Source organism: Sapajus apella, unplaced genomic scaffold (assembly GCF_009761245.1).
Source record: "Sapajus apella isolate SASKATOON/1434 unplaced genomic scaffold, GSC_monkey_1.0 scaffold42, whole genome shotgun sequence".
In the NCBI taxonomy this organism is placed as follows: domain Eukaryota; kingdom Metazoa; phylum Chordata; class Mammalia; order Primates; family Cebidae; genus Sapajus; species Sapajus apella.
The window spans coordinates 13,469,711-13,480,874 of record NW_022436982.1 but is presented as its reverse complement, the minus strand read 5'-3'; the positions used below and the strand labels follow the sequence as shown (position 1 = coordinate 13,480,874).

Genomic DNA, 11,164 nt, shown 5'->3' with positions numbered 1-11,164 from the left:
GCCTCTAGGTCTTCAGCACTTTTGGTTTGAGAAACAATATAATTGCTGAAGGCAAGCCTTCAAAGTGGACAGCCATCCAGATGACATTCTAGATTCCTCCAGCTGACACAGCAACACAGGGAACCTTGAGTGAGCACAGGATGTCGTGACTAGCTTCCAATGAACACAATATGGCAAAAGTGATGGGATGTTATTTCAATGATTAGGTCACAAAAGACTATAACTTTCACCTTGCTAGCAGGCTCTCTTTCTTACTGGCTTTCATGGAGCAAGCTGCCAGTTTGGGAAGCCCAGGTGGCAAGAAACTGAGGGTGTCCATCAGCCAACTGCCAGCAGGGAACTGGGACCCTCAGTCCAAAAGCCCATGAAAAAACTGAATCCAGCCAACAATCACTAAGTAAAGTGGGAAACACCACGCCCCAGTTGAACCTTGAGAAGACCTGACCAGTATTTTGGTTGCGTCCGTGGGAGAGGCCCTGAGCTGCAAGGTCTAGCCAAGCTATACTCAGATTACACAGAAACTGTCACGTAATAAATATGTATTTTTTTTAGATGGAGTTTCACTCTTGTTACTCAGGCTGGAGTGCAATGGCACAATCTTGGCTTACCGCAACCTCCACCTCCTGGGTTCAAGCAATTCAATTCTCCTGCCTCAGCCTCCCGAGTAGCTGGGACTACAGGCACGTGCCACCATGCCCAGCCAATATTTTTGTATTTTTAGTAGAGACCGGGTTTCACCATGTTGACCAGGATGGTCTCAATCTCTTGACCTCGTGATCCACCCACCTTGGCCTCCCAAAGTGCTGGGATTATAGGCGTAAGCCACCACGCCCGGCCTAATAAATATGTATTGTTTTAAACTGCCAAGTTTTGGTGGGGGGGGCAATTTGTTACACAGCAATAGATAATACAATCTATTAAAAATGTAATGAAAACTCAGTGAGACACACACGCAAAGATTCATGTTAAAAGTATCCAAAGCTTGGAGTCATAGGATACTTAGAGTAGGTACTCTCTGGAGGAGAAGTATGGGATCTTACTTCACAATGCAAAGCTGTTCATGCTCTTCCAACCTCCACCCCCACTATAGCTGCCCATTTATCCACTGGATAAAGCACAAGTTCCTTAGTCTAGCAACAAGGCCTGACATCATGTGGCCTCTGCCTATTTCTTCAATTTGATCTCCTACTTTCCTATCACTTACACTTCATCTTTAAGTCATACCATCCTACATGTACCTGCCCCAAATGCTCTATACTTTTCCCTTTGTCCATACTGCTCCCTCTGCCTAGAATACCTTCCTGTACAGGTTCAGTTGCATGTATCCTCGGTGCTCAGTAGACTCCATTTAAATCCCTACATTGCAGCCTCAACTCTCTTTTACCACCTGTCCATGTGTCCCATATAACCTTTGGTTTCTTTGCTGAATATCCCTCTAGTTTTAAGCTCCGCATTGAGCCTCTTCTTCAACTTGGGATCCTCAGAGCTAGTTCACAGTCTGGCAAATCGCTTCAGTCAACAACTTATGAAAGAATAAACATGGGATGGACCTGCCAGAAGTAGACACAATTACTTATTGGCTTAACTGTAATTTATACCATGCTATTGAAATCATAGGCAGTGTACAATGAAAGGACCTACGTTCAGAAGGTTAGCAGCACACACAATTAAAAGCCACACAGAAGGATGAAAAAGCAAATCTGCCAAACAGTAGGCATATTTGTCACAATGGAGGATTGCATTTCATCCTAAGTCTGCCATCAGACAAGCAAGAACCTTGCAATTGGCTTCCTCTTCAAAATTCCTCCATTAAGACAAAAGAAAGGCTTCCACACAGTTTTTCAAAATTATTCAGGTTTCCATCCTATATATCAGCTTTACTCACCTTCCTGGTGTATCAAATCAATTCAAAGAGAAAGAGGAGAGAATTTTAAAATGAATTATCTTATTTTTATGCCCGTCAAGAAGTCTGCCTCCCTCCCCATTTGTTACCAACTGAAATTGACAAACTGACCCAGAGTTAAATCAACTTAGGGATCACTCAAGAGCAAAACCAACCACCTTTTTCATAAAGAAACGTTCAGAGAAGAAGGTAGCAATTACACTTTATCAGTGAAAATGTCTTTCTTACGAAGTATATTCATTAAGTGGAAAGTTTGATGATCCTTTTACTTTAAATCAGAGGTAACTTAGCATGGATGCCCTTCATTTTAAGAAAGAGAAAATATTTGATGATTTGATGATTCATCAAAAATTTGTTTCTATGAAAAGGCTGTTTTGAGGGATTTCAATGAGAAATTCATAATCAGCCTCAGAAAATAAATGCCTTATATCCCACGAAACTGGGATGACTTAAAAAGTTCTATTCCTGCTCAGTCAACTTACTGAAAATTACCATCATCTTTCACCTACAGAAAGGAATATATCCAGAACCTAAGGTAAAATCTGTTTCTTTAGGTCATAAATCAACTCTGCAATCAGGACTGCGGAGAGTCCTTGCAGAGTAGATGACTTTGAGTTTGATAAATTGGTTAGGTGTGGGGACATGATCAATAGTTCAATGATTTGACTAAAATGTGCTGAAAAATAACCTGTAGGGAGGATTTGGATAACTCTGCACAAACATTCTTGAACCTGAAAATCCAAACTGTAAGTTGTATTGAGACTAACAAAGTTAATATATGCCACCAAAGGAGAAGGCTATATCATCTCTAGGAAATAATTTTTGACCATGGTTAGTAAGTACATAGGAAATGATGCATTCATTGAAATGTAAAACTGGCAGTAGGCTTACGATGGCAATGGGCAGTGCCAGCAGTGGCTGTGGCATCCCGGAGCAGGAGGATGTGGTGTGGTTCTGGTGTGGCACAGGCCAGAGTGATGATTCTGACATTTGGGACGCTACAGCATGGCTAAAAGCGGATGATAAAGCTGTGGCTTCATTTAACCATGCTCTAAAGAATGGTGACATTTGTGAAACTTCAGATAAACCCAAAAGCATGCCTAATAGAAAGACTTCTAAGAAGAATAAAAGCCAAAAAAAGAATACTGCAACTTTCTTGAAGTAGTGAAAAGCTGCGGACAAATGTTCTGCCATTTGGTCAGAAGACCGTGGTATTTACCCAGCTACCATTGCTTCTGTTGATCTGAAGAGAGGAAGCTGTGTTGTGGTTTACACTGGATGTGGAAATAGGAGCAAATCTGTCTGATCTAGTTTATTTGACCTCTGTAGCTAATATGGGACAGAATGCTCAAGAGAATGAAAACGAAAGTCAAGATTCAGTGGAGGAAAGTGAGAACTCCAGATCCTGGAAACAAATCACGTAGTATCAGGTCAAAAGCTACTCCATGGAATTCTTTTCTCCCTCCACCAAACCCCATCAGGACTGGGACCAGGAAACCCAGGTCAGATCTAAAATTCAATAGCCCACCACCCACACCACCCTACATCCTATCATGCCGGCTGCCTCCATTTCCTTCTGGACCACAAATAATCCCCCCACCACCTCTCACATGTCTAGTTTTTTTTGATGATGATAATGCTTTAGGAAGTATGTTAATCTCTTGGTACATGAGTGGCTATCATGCTGGCTACTATACAGGGTTTGGAAAATCAAAAAGAAGGAAGGTGCTCACATTCTGATTAATGAGTAAATATGCCACTATTATGAAAGTGAATCTTACTTTTGCAAAATTTTATGGTTTGTGGAAAACAAATGTTTTTGAATATTTTAAAAACTAAAATGTTAAAAAGTTAAAAGGTTAACTAAAATGTTAAAAAGTTAAAAGTATTAAAGACATTTTGATGCCAAAACTATTAGATAAAAGGTTGAGCTACATCCCTACTAGAATTCTCATGGTATCAAAGTATCACCTCATCAAAAACTTACTGGTTGGTTGTGTGGAAAAACTATACTTTTACAATAAAGAGTTCCTTAGGCTCTGTTGACATTTTACATCACTATTAGTCAGAAAACCAGACATGTTTTCTGATCTGGGTTGCAGTATGACCTACACATATTGCACTGTACCCTCTCTGACCTATGAAGTGCTCTGGTCAAAAAAGTTTAACTGAAATTTAGTCAAGGCTTTAGATCTAATTTCCTGTTTGCAGGAGATGCTGGGGATAGAGTAACAAGTTAAAAGACACCACTTAAGAAACAATCAGACAGAACCAGAATGCAGAATGTTATAGAAGGTAACTGGCCTCATTGCTTCAAAATATCAGTGTTGCCAAAAAAAAAAAAAAAGAAAGAAAAGGATGTGGAATGGGTAACTCTTCTAAATTAAGTTACTTAAGAGACATCATAACCGAATGTAATGTGGAATCTTTGACTGGACCTTGGTGAAAAGCCATCTATAAAGAAAACAGGGGCTAAGGGGGCTGAGAAAATTTGAATATGGACTAGACTTTTAATGATATTAGATCATTATTACTAATTTTATGAGCTGTGAGAAGGATGTAGTTTATAAAATAATATCTTAATTTGCATACTAAATTATTTAGGAATGAGGTGCTATAATGTCCCTTAAAATGTTTTAAAATGGTTTTGCAAAATGTGCATGAAGTATATATGACAAAATTTTAATGAATCTAACTGGTGTATATATGGGTGTTCATTATGCTATGTTTTCCTATTTTCTATATGTTTAAAAGCATACATTTTTTAAAAATAAAAAGGCAAAACTCAAACAAAAATAAACAGTTTTCTTCTTATACGAGAATTGCTACAAATTTGATTATGAAAAAGAAACTTTAAAAATGTATACTTGGTGTGGGTTTTCTGAATTGGGACAGACTAAATCTTTCAGCACCAACAGTTGTCTTCCTCAGAGAAAGTGTGACTGGTGCATTCTAGTTTATTTTTATCCAGATCGAGTCGCATTTGATATGACTTTTTCTTATGTACAGTGCTTTAGAAGACTTCATCTTGTTTCATCGATAACTTATCAGACAACCTAACAGGGAACTACATCTACTTTCCAGGCAGCCATCAACACACAGAAAGCCCGAGGAGAATCACTCAGGGACCAAAACATTCCGTGTCACCAGCGCATAACCTTGTCCTTCGTGCACTCTCAACCCAGCCTCAGGAATACTGGCCACAAGGGAAAATCAGCCAAATGCTGGAACCGAGAATGGATTTACGGTTTAGTTTGCTCTAAGTAAGCAAAGCACAGCTTCAAGTTCTTTGCCTCCACTACAAAGTGTTTCCTACACTCCCAGGTAAGAATGACCTGAAGCAAGTGTTAAGCCTGCAGTTTTCTAGGCACAGCCCCCAGAGTCTAGGTCAGAAAGCCTGGAATGAACACAGCCCTCAGGAATCTATATTTGTGACAAGGAAAGCAGTATCCTGATAGCTAAAAGGGCTGCAAAATTGTTGCTAGGATGGCAGCCTCCAAACATAGCTGCACGCTACAATCACCAGAGGAATGTTCATAATTTAGGAAGCCTAGGGCTTACTGAATAAGGATCCCTGGCATTGGGAACCAGGACTTTATTTTTACACTCCCACCTTGACTTCATATTAGAATAATCTGGGGAGCATTTGAAAATACTAGTATCCAAGGCCTCATGCAAAGCAATGACTCAGAACCTCTCGAAGAGGAGTAGTTTGTAAAAGTTCCTTAGGTGATGAAACCAGACCAAAGCTCAGCATATGAGAAACACTGAATTAAGTGGTTTAAGATGAAGTGAAGCTGGAGTCATCAGCTTTTAATCCTTATTCACCCAACCAGAGTAGCACAAAGCGACTATACATTGACTTTGTGGCACACATGGCTGGGCTGGTGCTCCAGGCTGCTCCCTGTGCATAGCTTTAAGTTGAACCATTGATTCAGGTCTCTCTAAAAAGCCTGTGAAATTCAGATCAAATTAAAAAGTGTCCCATCTGTAATGGGATTAAGGAATCTGGGACACCAGAAAGGCTGTTCAGTCTGTCTGCCAGTTAAGGATTTCCATATAGCTTCAAAGAAGTCCTAACCACATGATGACATTATTGTTCAGGAGTGAAGAGATTCTACCACCAGCAGAATGAAAAGGAAATACTCCAGATACAGCAGCTACATTTCCACAAGGTCCTCAGGATAGTGGTCCTCAGGATAGTGGTCCTCACATGGTAGGCACTCAGTAAATATCTCACGAATGGCTCCCATTATTATGGCTAAAACCTGAGTCTTTTAAGATGTCTCACTGTGGATTTGTCTCCAACTTCTGAAGAAACAGCCACCAGAGTCATCATCATGAATTATGATACAATGAACAACTACAACTACTAGCAAATTGCTTTAATTTTAATGTGGGTCAAATTTGTTTTGTTTAGATATTTAAAAAGTCTTTACTTAAACATTCCAAAGGATGGGGATTTCAAAACTGGCACCTCCCCATCTGTGGGGAATAATTGTTCCCCAAAATGACCACATTCTAGTCCCTAGAACCTGTAAATATGTTACAGTACCTGGCAAATGAGCAAAGTTGAGCGAAATGTTCCTAGATTATCTGGGTGGTCCCAAGGTAATTCAAGTTACATTAGAAGAAGAAAGAAAGGCTGTGTGCATGGTAGCTCATGCCTGCAATCCCAACACTTTGGAAGGCCAAGGTAGGAGAATGGCTTGAGGCCAGAAGTTCAAGACCAGCTTGAGCAACATGGCAAGACCCTATAACTACAAAAATAAATTAGCAGGGTATGCTGATGCATGCTTACAGTCCCAGCTGCTAGGAAGGCTGAGATGGGAGGATTGCTTGAGCCCGGGAGGTCGACATTGCAGTGGGCCATGATCATGCCACTGCACTCCAGCCTAGGTGACAGGGCAAGACCCTGCCTCAGGAAAAAAAAAAAAAAAGAAACATGATGGAAGACAGACACAGTTCAGGGTCAGAGAGAAAATGGAAGAAACTATGCTTCTAGCTTCGAAGTTAGAGGAAGGGGCTACGAGCCAAGGAATGCAGGTAGCCTCTAGAAGATGAAACATGTAGAGAAATGGATTCCCCTCTCCACAACCCTGGAAAAGCTACTGGAATAAATGCAGCCTTGTTGACAGTTTGATTTTAGCCCAGTGAAACTCGCTTAACACTTGTGACCCCTGAAGTTGTAAGATAATAAATTTTTGTTATTTTAAGCTGCAAACTTTGTGGCAATTTGTTACAACAACAATAGGATACTAACACATCACACAATATTTAAGAGAAAAATAATTCGAAGAATAGTGACTAAATTAGCATTTCAACACAGCAAAGGGCTACATTTGCATCCTCTATAAGATGACGTGGCTAACCACATCCCTTCAAAACTGTGGTGTGACTTTTAAGAGTATAATGCTGAAATAAAGGTTACTGAGGTGCTTGCTAAAAATCAAATCACAGACTATAAAATAACAATGACCATTTCTATGTGGTATATGTGCCTTAAGAAAAAGTGACATCATTCTAAGGTCTTGTACATGGTAAATAAATGAGTAGAGCATCTGGCTAACCAAGATCACAGCTTGGGCTTACTCCAGGTGAATGCCCAACACTCTCAAGAGAATGGCTTCCCACGCAAATACCACTCGCTGAAGTGGTAAGCCACTGCTGTGTAAAGACGACAGTGATGCTCATACTGTATACCCACCCTTCTCCAGAAGGCACTATGCAACCATGTTTGAAAGGGTATGCTCTCACGCTGTCCTTCCTGTGACCCAGGACACCATTCATGACGTGTTTGTGTAGGCTCAGGAAATGTGTAGTCATGCAAGGGGGCAAACCCGTGGGTTCACAAGAGGCTTGAACCTGGGACCTCAGCTTCACCTGTGTTCCCTCTAGCAGTTGAGCTCATCAAGTGGAAATGTGCTCAACTCTATCTGTTCTATGTGGCCTGGCTCTGAGGCAAGAGAACTCACTCCCTTTCATTCCCATGGGCTGAAAACAGCTTTGAAGGAGCAGCAGTTGGTTACATACCTGATGACTGCCCTGCAAGAATGTGCACCTGAGGAAGGGCAATGACCATGGCTGTCTGTGTAGTGGGCACATCACAAAAGGCTGAAGACACCTGGGGTCGAATGGCAAACAGCACCAGTGTAATCCTACGTATTGGCAAAATTCCCCACCAACTAAAGAGAACAGAGAATTCACTGAGAGAATCATCTCATCAGACTCCAACAGCATCATAACTCGCATTTATTAAGCACTTTACTGTGGACCAGGCACAGTGTGCTAAGTGTGTTACAAACATCTAACTTTTACAGTCACCTTAAAACAGAGGTCCATGGTTCATCTCATCTCACAAATGAGAAAAACAAAGTACAGAAAAGCATGTTGTTTTAGGGTTATATGGCTAGGAGTGGCAGACCTGGCATTCAAAACCAAATCTTTCTGCCTCTAATGTTATACAACCTTTAATATAGTAGGCGAATAAGACATAACTTTAAGGAAAGAGGCAGCAGAGAATTGGCATCAAGGTAGCAATCCACTTGCAAGCCAAGGAAGGTATTTATTTACAGCCATTTATTTCAATGGTTCATCATTTTTTGAGCATTTGGTCTATCTGTACTAGAAATTGTGCCCATACAACTTGGAATCACCAAAATATCAAAGGATACCAGGTAGCAGGACTTGGAGGCAGAATGAAAACCTACCAAATTCCAGAACATGATCTAACAGGGAGAGGACCTGCCAGCTGAGCAGTTCTACCAGGATATGGCAGTGGAAGCCAGAGTGACTCAGGGCAGGGTGGGGGATGACAATGAAGAGGCAGCATCTCAAACAAAGGTGTCAGGTGTGAGGAAAACAAACACAACCTCAACATGCAGCAGGCTCAGGAAGTGGGGTCAGAGACCTCAAATATGGAACGCACCCTTCTTGCATGCAGGACTGATGTTCAATACAGCCTATTCACCTATTCAATTGATAGGCTAACACAAGGGCAGGGTGAGGAAGGAAGGGGTGGCTTGGAGACCACATCAATTGCAAAGCCTCTTCAGCAACACTGACAATGCCCTTTCAGTCCTGGATCCTGCGGGTGAGGGAGATACTCAGTTGCTACCACACAACAGCAGCTGTCAAGCTTCAGAACACAACATCCCCAAACATGGCACCCTTGGAATACTAAGTATTTAAAACTGCAGGAAACTGAGAAAACTCAGAAGCAGAAAGATCACTCTTTTCCCCACATTTCTCCCAGGAAGACTGGTCATTTAAAACATTTTCTGACTTACCTTACCTGAAAGGAGGTCAAAAAGATCCTCGTTCCAAAGAAGTCCTGCCCTATTCCCCAAGGCCAAAAGAATCTGAACAATCAGGCCTTGCTAAGTGCCCCCAGTTCATTGCCATTAGGTCACACCCCCTTTTTGGATACGTTCGCATGACTGTCCATTCTTCATCAAAGTTAAGTATAAAAACAGAGCTTCCTCTGGTCTCTTGGGCCTTCATTTCTGAAGGCTCCCATGTCACATAAAATTTTGTTGAATGAATCTGCTCTGCTTCTCTCTTGCTAATTTATCTTTAATATAGGGATGTCAGCCACGAACCTTGCAATGGGTAAGGAATTTTTCTACTCTACACAGCCCAACCAAATACCTTTTATCATATGCATAAGTGTATCATACAGCCTATTCACCTAGTCACCTATAAGTGCATATGATAAAAGTGAAGGAAAGAGAAATCTGAGGGTATACTTTCAGTTCCACATGTCCCAAAGTGTTCGTCGAAGCTACAGTGACCACATTCCCTGATTTGCCAAAGACAGCTTTGGTTTATTCATGTTGCCCTGGGATGAATATTAATAGTGTCCCATTTCCTTCTCAAAAACGTTCCAGCTTGCCAGACATGGTGGTATGTAACTGTAGTCCCAACTACTTTGGAGACTAAGGTGGGAGGTTCACTTAAGCCTAGGAGGTCAAGGCCATGCCATGCTATGATGTGCCTATGAATGGCTACTGCACTACAGCCCCGGCAACATAGAGAAATCCTGTATCTAAAAATTCTAGTTTGGCCAAAAATTTACATGGTTAGCTAATCCAGAAAACCACTTCTGGAGATATTAATAGCTGTGTTGTCCTCTGAAACTCTGCTACCCAAACTATGTTGTAAACCTTGAAGAATGAAATATAGTTTAAAACTATTTTGAGAAACATTTTCTTAAATGCAAAACAGCTATAATCTTGTGTAACTACTATTGTCTTACATACAGTTTGAGAAATATTGCATTAAATAAAGTTAAACAAGTCTGATTGTTGGTAGAACATGTGGCTCTCCAAAGATTTAATATATTAGCATGCCATGAATTGCCAAGAGGGTCATACACTGGGAAGTTTTTCCAAACTTAAAGGCAAAACCATTCTTCATGAAATGTCAAGAGGTTCATGTTCCATAAAATGCTCCCCCGTTTTCATTTGACAAATGCAGGTGTCTTGTATGCCTTGGATTTTTGCTAGGTCCTGGAATCAGCTGTTAACAAAAAAAAGTCCTTACCCTCAGGAGCTTCTGTTCTACTGAGGGAGACAGATAACAAACATAGACACAAATAAATATTGTAATCTGGAAAACAGTGATTTATCCCCTAATTGATTCAAAGTCAGAACAGAAGTCGCAACATCTAACAATTCTGAGGGATATTCATGAAGCAACCTGTCTTCAGATGTGAGTTGACAATGATTTGTGTCTCTCAAAAGCGATCGCTGGGCTTCGTGTTTTCCTGAATGAAAGAAGCTTCCCTTAACAAGTCTCCCCCTTTGAGCTGAGGGTGCTTCATTTGGCATTCTCATCAGTATAAATGTGCTTTTGGGGGAGTCCACCTTTATTTGGCTGGCTTGTGGACCGTATTCACATGTATCTTTAATTTAATGCTATTTCCTGTCCTAGCTGGAGTGAGGTGTTATTGAAAACAGCATCACTTTCCAAAGAGATGTTAACAGGTGCTTAACACCCAGGAAATACATTCCAACAAATGGAGAGTTATTACATTCTGTGCCACACATCCCATCCCCTAGGGCTGGGGCGAGAGACAAGAAAGTTCTTACACACACACACACCCCCACACACCCACACACACTCGCGCACACACACCCCTACCCTTTGATTGGTTCTGTGCAGAATAGAAACTCACATTTAAATGAATAAGCCAAGTTAAAACTTTCCATCCTGTAACAAAGCAAAAGGAAAGCCTCTTTATGTTGCAGGGACTATAGA

General features: G+C 41.0%; 1 pseudogene across 1 annotated transcript; it reads left to right on the top strand.

The window, feature by feature from the left end:
* The first annotated feature begins 2,795 nt into the window (after nt 1-2,795).
* On the top strand, nt 2,796-3,944 carry LOC116566098 (annotated as a pseudogene). Its single transcript, XR_004275729.1, has one exon. The product of XR_004275729.1 is annotated as a survival motor neuron protein-like (transcript).
* Nucleotides 3,945-11,164: the final 7,220 nt, after the last annotated feature.